The sequence below is a fragment of the Scardinius erythrophthalmus genome, assembly GCF_964197995.2.
Source record: "Scardinius erythrophthalmus genome assembly, chromosome: 24".
Classification (NCBI taxonomy): Eukaryota; Metazoa; Chordata; class Actinopteri; order Cypriniformes; family Leuciscidae; genus Scardinius; species Scardinius erythrophthalmus.
In genome coordinates, this window is record NC_138244.1 from 28,660,642 (window position 1) to 28,675,597 (window position 14,956).

The window sequence follows — 14,956 nt, forward strand, 5'->3', positions numbered from 1 at the left end:
TGACTGGATTTAACTTTTGATACTTTGCGGTAAAAGTGTCTCTCCTATTGACTCCGTCCCATCAGTGTGGCTGTCATGAAAACAATAGTGAAGACCACTGACTTTATTAAACACTTACACATTAAAAACAGCTGGTGTTTCTGCTTCACTCCGCATCGCTCTCATACTGTGATCTGAAACACTGACAATAAAACATCCCAGTGCCATAATCAATATCAGCTCTAACTCTTATTTCATATCAAATATATTAATACTGATACTTTTATATTTATTTATAAAGTCTTTAGAAACTTTGAACTAAACATTGATATTGTGTAGTTTGTGATCCTCCATCAGCAGCTGCAGTTTCTCTCAGCTGTATCAGTGCAGTCACTGTGACGTCTGACTGACAGAGGTTTTTGTACGACTCTTTATCACTGTGTGAACACCCATTTACTGTTTGGATAGTGTAAACTCTGACAGTAATAATCTCCTGTATCTTCAGTCTGGACTCCACTGATGGTCAGAGTAAAATCACTGCCAGATCCACTGCCACTGAATCTAGATGGAGTTCCAGTATTACGGGTTGATGCATAATATATGAGGAGTTTAGGAGCTTCTCCAGGTTTCTGTGAGTACCAGGCTAAACAATGTTTACCAGTATTCACAGTGGACACACGCACATCACTGCTGGTTTTACAGTTTATTCTGACTTCTTCTCCTGGTTGAACTGCTGGTATTGATGGACTCTGAGTTACAGTGATCTGTCCTCTACACTCTGAAAGAAAACACAAACGATAATGATATATATGATGATATACAGTATATATATATATATATGTTATGATAATTAATAATCATTATAAAATAATAAAATTAATAAAAAATATAATAATTATTGTAAAAACTGTATTACACAGACCTTGAATAAACAGTGCAATGGTCCAGATGAAGATGTTGATTGTGTTCATTGCTGTAGTTTAGTCTTGTGTGATGATGAAGAGTGTGTTCTGTTCTGCTCTCAGTCATGAAGTGTTAAACTCACAGCACTATAAACACTCTCAGAGCACTGAAGCATGTGCTGACAATGCAAAGTGACTCTCTCTATTTAAATCATTATCCTGAAGACTGTAGATCAGTCACAAACACATTATCAAACAACTTCCTCATGTTGAGAAATGCTAAGCTATTATACACACATTTCTGAAGAGTCTATTGACAGAATCATACATATTATTGATTCAGTCATTATTAATATTTAAATTGCACTTATTTAACAACTGACGAGGAAACTATTGATTTAAAGACATTAATATTAAATATTGATATATTAATTATATTAAGTAAGTATATTTTAAGCTGTAAAATGTTGAATTTTAATATAGCTACCAGTCATGCTTCATTAAGCACACACACTTCTCAAGATTTCTTAAACATTGTTTTCTTGACAGCATTGCTTTAACTGTACAAACATCTGATAAACGTTTGTTTTAAAAAAGTGTGGATTCACTTATAATCAAATGCAACATAGACGTTTCCTAAATGTGTGTTTAATATTTGACAGGGGACATTTGACAGACGTACAGTATGGCAGATTAAACTCTTAAAAATACATCTTCCAGATGAAAACACATCAGATAGCCGTGTGTGTGTTGAATGTGTGCTATAATGTCATCCATTTGGCCTAAGCTTTTGTCAACACTTTACATTACACACATAAATGCTTATTTTACTGATTTACATAAAGATTTACAAACTGAAGATAATTTTTAGATTTTATTTGTCTATGATTTAGTAGCCTTTTGATCTCATAAATGACAGATCTAACATTAAATCTTGTTTGGATGTTACAGGGACTGATGAACACACGCAGCCTTAGATGCAGCAATCAAAGGTTTTGAGTAAGTATACTACAGAAAGTAATTATAAAAATAAATAAAAAACATATATTTGTTGTCATAATTATGTCATTTTAACCAGAGTTATTACAGCTGTTTTTGATTCTTGATTTCTGATCACTTGTTGCAGAGCTTTTGTAGTGGAGCAGAGCCTCAAAATAACAACAACCTTAAATAGAAATATAAAGTATAATGATTTTGTTACTACTGATGCAATTAGTAATGACTATGACAATAAATAGTTAATGACTATGTAAATGGTGTAATTAAAATGAGTGATGTATTCTGTTTGAACATTTCTGTAGGGTCTGAAATGTCCGCAGACAGGAGTGAGCTAGGCTGTAGACCCACCAAACATTTGCTTAACATCGGCGCTTTATAAATACAATGATTATCCTGTTTTTTACTCTCAGTGTCACTTTCATTAAAAAAGAAGTCATGAAAAACCTAAAAAAGGGTGTGTGTGTGAGAAAGACGTGAGTTTAACTTTAACATAGGTTTTTTTCTTTTTAAATTATTTTTATGCAGATTAAATTATTTTGCCCTTTTCCCATAAAGAGACTTAAGAATATTAAAGTATATAATATTTCCATCAAACTGAACAATTACAAGACAACAGTGTCAGTGAAGAGGCTCAAGATGAAATATGAGGCATCTGATGAGTGAAGAAAATATCAGAATATTTATGACAGAATGCTATTAAACACAACAAAACATTTGAGATTTGATGGAAATGACACTGTGGGGATGACACTGATTTGCTTCATCAGCAAAATGACATTATTGTTAATGTTCTATGAAAAGGAGATGAATGTCAGTAATTGTGTAGTCTTCTACAGAAACATTAGACTTTATTTGATGGTTTGTAACCCCAGTATATCTCCAGAAACTAGAGAAGTAGTGTATTCCAGTAACATGAAGCTCCTGTGAGGACGCTGAACATCTGCTGATGGAGCTGCTCTAATCTGAGAGGAACACAATCACCCTGATGATGCAAATATGAGTTTCACTGTCTGACACTTTATTCTCTGAAATGATTCAGAAGAGTTGGACTAAAGGAGAGATGAGGTTTGTTCATATTCATCAGTTTATAATGAAACACTGTCAGGGTCTGAAGCCTCTGGACTGCTGAGATCGTCTTTGACTCGGTTAGAGAGTAAGAGCTCGAAGAGTTCAATCCACAAAACTAAACCATTCCTGCTCTATCTCCATGTTCTGGCTCTGTGGGCATCCTAATTCAGTTCACACACAAGCACCTATACAGCAGTCTATAGATTAACATGACGGCACAGGCTAGTCAATGAGATGAATAAACGTAACTCCACAACAAGTTACATAAATGCATCCACTAACCTTTCAGAAACGTCCATGTACAGTCTAAGGCTCAATCCCAATTCACCCCTTGCCCCTACCCCTTGTTTTCGAGTGTACCCCTTGGCCCTTAAAACAGAGTTACAATGGCCAAGGGGTTGAAATATTCCCCTACGAAATGGAACAACCCTTCATTAACCCGATACGTCATCAGTCATCGACTCTGACGTTACGGAAGCGATGAGTTTTTACAGGATTTCTCCATGACAACGACTGACAACAATACCAATATGCTATCCTCCGTTGTGACAGTCTCTGTCGTATGGGCAGTATGCATCTTTCTGCACTTGTCTGCCGCAACTTGGTCAAGAAAACAGAGACGTCTTCAACGCCTGCGAATGCTGATGGATACGTCTGTGGTATGTAGGATGGACAGCAAACATATTAACATATTTTGTTGCAGTTAGCCTAGATTGTGTGATATGTGTGCTGGACTGATAAGATGGAATACCATGAACAGAGATAGGCATAAATACATGGACATAAAATACAAATACATTTATTTAAAATACTGTGTGGAAAAATGTATTTACATACAAATACAGTATTTTGTATTTTGAAAATACACTAAATACATGTGAAATTGGCCATCCAGTGCAGGTCACAGTGAATGAAGAAACTACATAGGCCTATTGCTGGCCATTACAAATAAACTTGTGCAAAATAGCAGCCATTTATATACTTATAACCAACTTGGTAACCAACTAGAAGTCCTGATCTACGTTTACTGGCTGGCTCATGGACTGTCCTACTCAGTTGTATCCCGGGTTTTCAATGTGCCCAAGTCTACAGTCCATCGCATCATCCACAGAGTTGCACGAAATATAATGACCAACCTGAAGCGAGTCATTTCTTTCCCACTGGCAGGAGAGCTTCATGCAGTTGGTCAAGGATTTGTCCAGCTATCAGGAAGCCCTGCATTCAGCAGTGTTGTGGGAGCAATAGATGGCAGCCATGTCAGAATTAAACCTCCTCAACAGTACAGATTAGACTACCTGAATTACAAAGGATTCTATTCACTTAACATGCAAGCAATATGTGATTCTAATGGCAGGTTTCTAGATATCTTTGTTGGTTACCAAGGATCAGTTCATGACACACACATCATGAAGAACAGCAGCTTTTAAAGGGCAAGACAGTATCCTCCCACAGGTTACATTCTTCTGGGTGATGGTGGCTATCCCTGTGTGGACACACCTGTCTACCTAATCACACCTTACAAGGAGCCAGTTAATGGGCAAATACAAGGGCGCTTCAACTATTATCATGCCAGGGCCCGCAGCATAATCGAAAGAGCTTTTGGGATGATGAAAACCAGATGGAGGTCTACCCTTTTCAGAGCCTTAGAGGTTAAACCCACATTTGCACCTCTGGTTATTGCGTCCTGTGCATTTCTACACAATGTGTGTCTAGATAATGAGGACTTGCTGGAGCCAGATGAAGATGCAGATTTGGACATCCTTGAACCCCAACCACCCCGTGAGCCCCTAGCGGTTAACGAGAGCTCTGGGAATGCTATAAGGGACAGACTGGCGGCCCTGGTCTCAGGCCATGTGCAAGACCCTTAAGGATGTCTGTACTGTGTATATAGTTTGTTAGCTATGTGAAAAATGGCTATTTGCCATTGTATTTTTTTGTTGCTGATGCTGCTTATAGCATCTCATGGATGTGAATATGTGATTTTACAAATTATTTTTATACTAATAGAACAGATAGTTTGCATGTTATTTGTTCACACAATCTTTTTATTGACAATATTGCATTTTCTTACAATATATATATATATATATATATATATATATATATATATATATATATATATATATAACAGGTATATATAAAATAAATACTTTGTATACTTTGACAATGTATATATATAAAAGTGATTTCATTTAAATGTGTCTATTGTTAACTAACAGAAAAGAACTATACAACACAGGATGGGGGAAAACATTTCAAAACAACAATTGATGATAGTGCAATCACATTGTAAACATTATCATCACACTAACAGGAACTTGAGTGATGAAAGGGGAAATCTATTTCAAAACCAGCACAGAATTATATTACATTTTAATTTATATTATATTCTAATTATATTTTATCTATGAGTTTTTCAAACAGGCCTTATAACCTATCCATTTTTGCCTCACTCTCCTCATGCCGCTTTTGCTCCTTAGCACTTTCCTCTATTAGAAACTCCATAATAGACTTCCTCCTCTTCTTTTTTGGTGAGGGGTTTGGGGTTGCAACAGGAGAGGCTACAGAGGTATTGGCTGTGTCTGAGGCGGTGTCTGAACTGCTGGGCTCGACAATCTCCTAAGAGAACCAAAAAAAAAAAAATAATTATAGGAAACACTTTATAATAATTCCTGCAAGGAATAACATTAGTTCAGCATTACCCTTATTATAGAGTGCTACAAAAGAAATAAGGCAATGGTGTATCATTAATAACAATATCACATTACTATGTACATTACAATTCTCATATCAAGTGATCAATAATCAATAACACTTCAGGCCACATAGCGTTGTTAAAATAATTACAAATGCAATTTCAGCTAACCTTTAAACCTTACCATGAGAATTGTTATCGGATCAGCATCAGGACCAAAAGATGCAACCACAACAGGAGGGTCCATTGAAGGCCTGGCACCAACACCTCGTGCATGTCCTCAAAAAACTGCCACGTGGCAGCGGTTACCTCGCCAGCATCCGTTCCAGATCCTGTTTTGGGGGATTTCTGGTCCTTAAGTGAATATAAACAAACAATGTCTACTTTATATTTACAAGATTACATTGAACGTTTATGGATTTCCTTGACCGTTTGGAATCCCTCCATATAAAACAAGCTAGAACCACACTGGTCTCTGCTTACCTTATTTATTTATTTTTCAGATTTCCCCACTTCTTGGAGACCTGTTGAGAAGTGACATGTCCCTCCAGGCCAAGTTCTTTGATCAATGTCCTGTATCATAACAAATAAGATATTATTGTCATTTACCACACATACCACAGTAGTACAGGTAAAATGAAATAGCGCTTCCCTGGAATCATTAGACAAAAGGGAAATGAATAAATATTAAAAACACACTGCAACACACAAACACCAGGTCAATGTACAGATGGTGGGACCTGGTGTGTTTAATATTGTAGCATGATATGAATGAGTAATTTTAACAGGAATAAAAACAATAATATATATTTTTTTATACAGTCAAGCATACTGATCAAATGACTTACTCCCAAAGTTGTTTTGCAGAACTTTTGGACTTCAGAAAGCGGTTCTCATTTTCTGCTCAGAAACGGATGATCCGTCTGGTTTCCTGTGGAGTCCCTGGAATGATGTGAAGTAGACATTACTGAGAATAATGGTTACCAGTGCTAGCCTTTTCTCCATACTGTGACAATAATGGTTACTGTAAGAGCCAAATTAATATTTCAATAATTTGTATTTTAGTATTGTTTGCTTGGAGTGTTGATTTTAACTGATTTTAAGCACTAACTGAAGGTATCATATTTGTATGTTTCTTTGAATTCTGATATTTCCTGTGTTTTCTGATGTATAATATATGTTCTGTTTCTTTAATGGTTACACCCACTGGGGGGCAGAATACTGAACTTGAAAAACAGTTTTCTTACCATTTGGTCTGTCATTTAAGGATAAAACTCGTGTTTAAACGTTTAAGGTAACACAAGTTAAAGGTTTAACAAATGAAATCATAGGATAGGCTACAGGAGCCAACAGGATTTTGTATATTTTTGTAATTTTATGTTTTGATTAAACTCGCACTTGTTTAAGGATTTTTGACTGACTTCTGTGACGAGTGAGAACAATTTTTCCTGCTAATACCAGTGAAGTGAACCTAGGGCTTTGCATTTACATTAAACTTATATCACACATCAAATTATTTAACAACTCACCAATTAAAAATTAAAATCATAGCTTCATTAACGTTACCAGGTAACTAACATTAGTAGCGCTGGCTACCGAGACAACATGCAAGCGGCTAAATTAACAATCTCTTTTTTTATGATTGTTTTCAAGAAAATCACCATATTAGACTACGTTGTATCCGAAGGTCTCCTACCCCTTCACCCTACCCCTCTATCGCAACAAGAATTGGGACACCCTATCCCTAGAAAATGGAGGGGTAGGGCCAAGGGGTGAATTGGGATTGAGCCTAACAGTTGCAGTCTCTTCCTGATCTCTCCATCTGTGTCTGACTCCGGCTCAAACATGTGAGTCTGCTCTCGCTACTGGGTGTTATTGACATTTAGCCTGAGAGAAATTCAGCTGTTGTGTTGATCCAGTCTCTGAAGCTCGTGTAAAGGATCGGCCTCTTCTGAACGGAGGCGGAGCAGAAGCTCATTTGCATTTAAAGGGACACACACAAACAGAGCGTTTTCCCTCACACCCAAAAAGGAGCAACTTTGACAAGCTATAATAAATGATCTGGATGGTATTTTGAGCAGAAACTTCACAGACACATTCTGAGGACATCAGAGATTTATATTACATCATGTGAAAATGGGCATTATAGTTCACCTTTAAATTGTTACCGATATTAAACATTTCCCATCCTAAACATAAATTAATAATAAACAATCAACGATCATGTGAAATTCACTGGCACTTCCACAAATATCATGTAGTGTGTCAAAATAAACAACCGCAGAGTCGACTGGTGTTGGTGATGATGTCACCGATGAGCAGCACTTTAAGCCAATCAGAGATCAGCAATCAGACGTGATCATTCATGACTGACAGGTTTTTAGTGAGATCATTTGTAGCTGTATATTCGAGTGATCAGTGTGTCAAAGTGGCATAAATATACAGTTGTATCTACAGTAAAGAGTGGGAGAGTGACCCAACTCTCTAAACGTGGATTACACCTGGTGGGACTCGAAGGCTCTTTATGAATATAACTGTAACTCTGAGAGCACAGTTGAATGACTTCATTGAAATGGAGTATGGGACTATGACTCCTGTCCATCATATTATGATATGTTAAGTGATTATTATGAGAAAGTTTCTTGTTATCATTAGATGTTAAGTCATAATTACGAGAAAGTTTATCATTATTACAATAACGTTTTTACATTATATTAACACTCATTATATTTTTCTTAATTTGTATCATATTCACTGCATTTATGGTTTTAGAACATTGTTAAGGGTTTCTGTCATAAATGTGCATCAGTGTGATTTTCCTTAAAAATGGTGCTTTTAATCATTTTAATTTTAGCGTCTCATTTGTATGTGTGTCTTTCTATGCAGGGATGAGAGAGTAGGCCTTCTGATGTGAAGTGAGAAATTTCTCTTTCTAGATGAAGTGCAGGAAAACTCTCTCGCTGACAGATCGGGAACTCAGTAATATAAAGATGTGAAGGATGGAAGTGCAATTATTTAGTTGGCTTGGGAAAGCCAACTTACTGAAATCCTATTTAAACTTATTATTATTATTCTTTTTTCTGACCCAAAAAATTCTGACTCTAGAGCTTTAACTCTACAAACTCCAAACTCGGGTCAGACCTTCATACTGTTCTGACTTGGTGTGCTATATCTTTTCAGACTGATTTGACTTTCAGTTTTCTTAGAAATTAATATTAAAAACCATAAAAATCCCATAGACTTTCATTGCAGACTGTTCAAATTGAGCCAAGACTACGGTGGCCCATAGTGTACAAGCCAAAAACTCAAATCTAAACTCCCTGAAGCTATCTATCTATCTATCTATCTATCTATCTATCTATCTATCTATCTATCTATCTATCTATCTATCTATCTATCTATCTATCTATCTATCTCTTTCTAACTAATCTATCTATCTTCCTAACTTACTTATCTATCTTTCTTTCTTTCTTTCTTTCTTTCTTTCTTTCTTTCTTTCTTTCTTTTTAACTAATCTATCTATCTTCCTAACTAACTTATCTATCTTTCTTTCTTTCTTTCTTTCTTTCTTTCTTTCTTTCTTTCTTTCTTTTTAACTAATCTATCTTTCTAACTAACTAACTTATCTATCTTTCTTTCTTTCTTTTTAACTAATCTATCTATCTTTCTAACTATTCTTTTTAACTAATCTATCTATCTTTCTAACTAACTAACTTATCTTTCTTTCTTTCTTTCTTTTTAACTAATATATCTATCTTTCTAACTAACTTATCTATCTTTCTTTTTAACTAATCTATCTATCTATCTTTCTTTCTAATCTATCTATCTTTCTAACTAACTTATCTATCTTTCTTTCTAACTAATCTATCTATCTTTCTAACTTATCTTTCTTTCTTTTTCTTTCTTTTTAACTAATCTATCTGTCTTTCTAACTAACTTATCTATCTTTCTTTCTTTTTAACTAATCTATCTATCTTTCTAACTAACTTATCTATCTTTCTTTCTTTTGAACTAATCTATCTATCTATCTAACTTATCTTTCTTTCTTTCTAACTAATCTATCTATCTTTCTAAGTTATCTTTCTTTCTTTCTTTTTAACTAATCTATCTGTCTTTCTAACTAACTTATCTCTTTCTTTCTTTTTAACTAATCTATCTCTTTCTAACTTATCTATCTTTTTCTTTCTGACTAATCTATCTATCTATCTTTCTAACTAACTAACTAATCTATCTTTCTAACTAACTTATTTATCTTTCTTTCTTTCTTTCTAACTAATCTATCTATCTTTCTAACTAACTTATATTTCTTTCTTTCTTACTAATCTATCTATCTATTTCTCTTTCTTTCTTTCTTTCTACCTAATCTTTTTCTTTCTTTCTTTCTTTCTTTCTTTCTTTCTTTCTTTCTTTCTACCTAATCTTTTTCTTTCTTTCTTTCTTTCTTTCTTTCTTTCTTTCTTTCTTTCTTTCTTTCTTTCTTTCTTTCTTTCTTTCTTCCTTTCTTCCTTCCTTCCTTCCTTCCTTCCTTCCTTCCTTAATCCACCTTTCTTTCTTTCTTTCTTTCTTTATTTCTTTCTTTTCCTTCCTTCCTTCCTTCCTTCCTTCCTTCCTTCCTTCCTTCCTTTCTAACTAATCCACCATTCTTTCTTTCTTTCTTTCTAACTAATCCACCTTTCTTTCTTTCTTTCTTTTCCTTCCTTCCTTCCTTCCTTCCTTCCTTCCTTCCTTCCTTCCTTCCTTCCTTCCTTCCTTCCTTTCTAACTAATCCACCATTCTTTCTTTCTTTCCTTCCTTCCTTCCTTCCTTCCTTAATCCACCATTCTTTCTTTCTTTCTTTCTTTCTTTCTTTCTTTCTTTCTTTCTTTCTTTCTACCTAATCTTTATCTTTCTTTCTTTCTTTCTTTCTTGCTTGCTTTCTTTCTTTCTTTCTTGCTTTCTAACTAATCTGTCTTTCTTTCTAACTAATCTTTCTTTTAATCTATCTTTCTAACTATTCTTTCTTTCTAACTAATATTTTTTCTTTCTTTCTAACTAATTTATCAATCAAATTTAAACTACTTTAAACTTCATACTACTTCACACTTCTAACTACGTTTAACTTTTTCAAACTCTCTGGTCCGGCTTTCTCAAGCCAACTTAAAGTTTGTCTCAACAAACTTTTTTTTCTAGTTACAATTGAGTCACTTTACAAGAACAAGAAGTTTTACAAGAACAAAGTCCACTCATATTTTCTCCACATTTGTGTCCAGTTAAGGGATATGAGATTAAATGTTACATGTTTACTTACATCATAATAATGAATAAAGTGTGTGAAAGGTTTGATATTGTGTAGTTTGTGATCCTCCATCAGCAGCTGCAGTTTCTCTCAGCTGTATCAGTGCAGTCACTGTGACGTCTGACTGACAGAGGTTTTTGTACGACTCTTTATCACTGTGTGAACACTCCACCACTGTGATAACTCTGACAGTAATAATCTCCTGTATCTTCAGTCTGGACTCCACTGATGGTCAGAGTAAAATCACTGCCATAGTCAGATCCACTGCCACTGAATCTAGATGGAGTTCCAGACTGAAGGCGTCTTATGTAATAAATCAGGAGTTTAGGAGCTTCTCCAGGTTTCTGCTGATACCAAGACACACAGTCATTACAGCCAGAAATCGGCTGACTGGTTTTACAGCTGATCGTAACAGTTTCTCCTTGTTTGACGGGTTTTATTGCTGGATTCTGAGTCACTGTCACTTGTCCCCAGATCTCTGAAATTAGACAGTTTAGTCATTAATATGATTGTAAATGAGATGTGATTGTTTTTTTTTGCAATATATATTTATACAAGATATTTACCCTGAATGCAGAGAGTCAGAGTCCAGATGAAGATGTTGATTGTGTTCATTGCTGTAGTTTAGTCTTGTGTGATGATGAAGATTGTGTTCTGTTCTGCTCTCAGTCATGAAGTGTTAAACTCACAGCACTATAAACACTCTCAGAGCACTGAAGCATGTGCTGACAATGCAAAGAAGTGGGCAGGATTTACAACAGCTTGTGCTGATAACAAACTCATAAACTCTACATAGAAGATTTTACTGTCAGAATAATGTTACTGAACCATTTAGTGATTAATTGCACATATTTATTAATTGTGAAATATTTTTATGTATGTTTGTCAGGCTGATAAGACACTAGGTTTTGTCTGGAGAATCATGAATGTAGATCATTTTAAACATATGTCATACGCAGCAGTTTCTCTGAGTTCAGTTCTGTGCTACACCTTTACAAGCATGTTAACAATGAGAAATCAAGAACTAAATAAATCAGTTTGACTATATTTAGAGTCATAATAAAAAAAGTTCATTATGGTCTTTGGAATCAATGTTGACATGTTGCTCTCTGGGAAATATTATCATGATGTTTATTTTTCCCACATTTTCCACATGCATGAAGGTTATCAGGACTCATAATCAGGTCATTATATATTAAACAATGTGCATCTGAAATGTTCAGAATTATTGATTCATTTATTTGAAGCTGCAGGTTTTTCTGTGAATCATGATGATTGATCTGCATATGAAGAACAGAAGCATCATTATGAGAAACTCCACAACGTCATCCATGATCAAAGAGGTCAAAGGTCACCTCAGAGGTCACAGCTCATCAAATATATTTCTTTAAACAGTGTTATATCAGAAAGCATTTAGTCAAATCTGAATGAGTGAGTGTTGAGAAGAGCTGAGGATCTTCTAATATCAGTGTGTTGAAGTGTTGTTTCTCTCTCTCTGCTGGAGTGTGTGTTCACTCGAGTGGAATAGAGGTTTTTGTACGAGCGTTTCATTAGATTGTATCACTGTGGTACACTTTCGGTGGAGGAACTAAACTGGCGATCAAATGTAAGTCTATTTAATTATATATTAAATAAAAATATTAATTTTAATTTCAGAAAGTGTTTTACAGTTGAAAAAAGAACAACATTTATTAATAATAATAATAATTAGATATTGTGGTGATACTTTACTTGAAGCCTTTATGTATAATGCATTATAAAGGTATCAATAGCGTATGTTATAATGTCATATGTTTTCATAAATAACTGTAACCAAAGTTAAAATGTTTTATAATATTTGCACATTCCTTGTTACATCTAGAATTGGTTGTTTGTCATGAGTTTTAGTGTATTATAATTTTTTGGAGGTGTAACAATGAATAGATAATATTATAATGTGTTATAACTGCGGTTACAATTATTGAAGAGATTATACATGCATCATAGTGTGTAAAACAATATATAATTAATGCATTAAAAATACGTTTTATGATGCAATATGTATAAAGGCTTTAATAAAGTGTTACTGATATTTTTTGTATAATTATTGAATCTAAAACTATGATATTATTATAAGAATAGCATTATTCCTTTCAACAACAATATATATATATATATATATATATATATATATATATATATAAAAAAAAATAAAACTCTAAACATATTTCCACACTGTGTCTCACTATGAGTTTATTCAGTTTATTACAGGTTTGTTTTTCCTTCATTTATTTCTACACTGAGTTCATATTTAGTTCATCTTTTATTGTAGAAATCATACATGGGAAAAAGAGATTTGACATCAGAATGTAAATGTTGCTCCTTTCTGTAGTTCAGTCAATGATACTGAATCTCTTTTGCTCATGTTGTGCTTATAATTCAGTGTTTTGTTCATTCTGTGTGATTCAATTGTGTTTTAACTCTGTTTGAAATTGAGTTACATTTTGAGTTGAATATCTCTATGTTCAGAGTTATAACTGCTGTTACACTTATTGATTAGATCATTCATGCATTTTAATGTATATAGCAGTGCATAATTAATGCATTAAACATACTTTTATAATACAATATGTATGAAAGCTTTAAATGAAGTGTTACGTTGTAGTGTTATGTGTGTAAGTGAATGTGTTGTGTTTGTCTCCTGCAGCTGGTCCCACAGTGAAGCCCTCAGTGTCTCTGCTGCCGCCCTCTTCTCTGCAGATCTCTGGAGACTCAGCCGCACTGCTCTGCCTGCTCAGCTCTTACTCTCCACAGGGGGCGCTGGTGAGCTGGACACTGGACGGGTCAGAGGTCACCGAGGGGGTTCTGACCAGCGCAGAGAGCCAGCAGGACGGCCGCTACAGCCGCAGTAGCGTCCTGACCCTCAGCAAAGCACGCTGGGAAGAGGGAGAGCTGTACGTCTGCAGAGTAACACATGATGGAGCTCCTCATGAGGTCTCGTTCCACAAGAGCTCTGAGTGCTGATGTTTCTCTCCTGAAGATGAGCCGTATCTGAGTGTCCTGTGTCAGGCAGGATTCACATGAGTCTAGTGCTGCAGCTGGAGTGATTTACAACTCAATACTGAAACTGAGTGTGTGTGTGTGTGTGTGTGTGTGTGTGATCTTTCAATCTGCTGTGTTTGCTGCAACATTCAATAAAGCTTCTCAACAAGTTCACTTTGTGTCTGACAACATCATTCAACTAACAGATGAAGATGCAGGTGCTTTTCAGAAGGTTGATGTAGCAGTAAATGTCAAATAAAGCTCTTGGGGTTTGAACATGGTCTCTGGAGACAGAGCTGCTCTATTCTGAGAGGATCACAATCACTCCACCCTGACAATGCAAATGGGCTTTTCAGTCTCACTCTCTGATTGGTTACATGATCTGGACTGGAACACTTTCACTTCTGCTTTAGTTAAACTGATGATTATATTTATAGGAGATTAAAAACTGTATTATATAAAAATATCATAAAAAAGATCATGAATCAGCTGTTCTGACAATAATTACATTTATAGGCGATGGTGTAAATATACTGTATATGAAAATGTTATTAAAAATATAATACATGATCACAACTCAAGAATCAGCCGTTGTGACAGTAATTGTGTAAGAATGTAAAAGTTTGTGTGTCTCAAATGGAAAGCATCACGTCCAGACAGCAGAAGTGACTGAATGCAGTCTGTTCAGTTTGATTGACAGGATCATATATTACACCTAAAACATGATGATCATATTGAAACACTGACTCATTTTCTTCATAAACACAAGAGTGATGTTGATTGTAATGATATAGTGTTATTAGTGTGTGTGCTGTGATCAGTGTGTGTGTGATTGTGTGGTATGAGCAGCTGCAGTTTCTCTTGAATATTACAATTAGCTAATTCATTTTTCGATTATAAGGTCTTACCCTGAAAATACATTCCTAAGATCAAGAAGAAGATGATGAATGTCATTTTAGTCTGTTAATATGATAAACAGTGTCAGTCATGAAGTGTTAAACTCACAGCACTATACAC

General features: G+C 34.9%; 1 gene segment (V, D, J or C); it reads left to right on the forward strand.

Moving 5' to 3' along the window:
* Positions 1-14,112, forward strand: part of LOC308684637 (immunoglobulin lambda constant 7-like) — a 41,117-nt gene extending 27,005 nt beyond the window's left edge. The window contains exon 4 of the C gene segment in view: positions 13,605-14,112.
* The last annotated feature ends 844 nt before the right edge of the window (positions 14,113-14,956 follow it).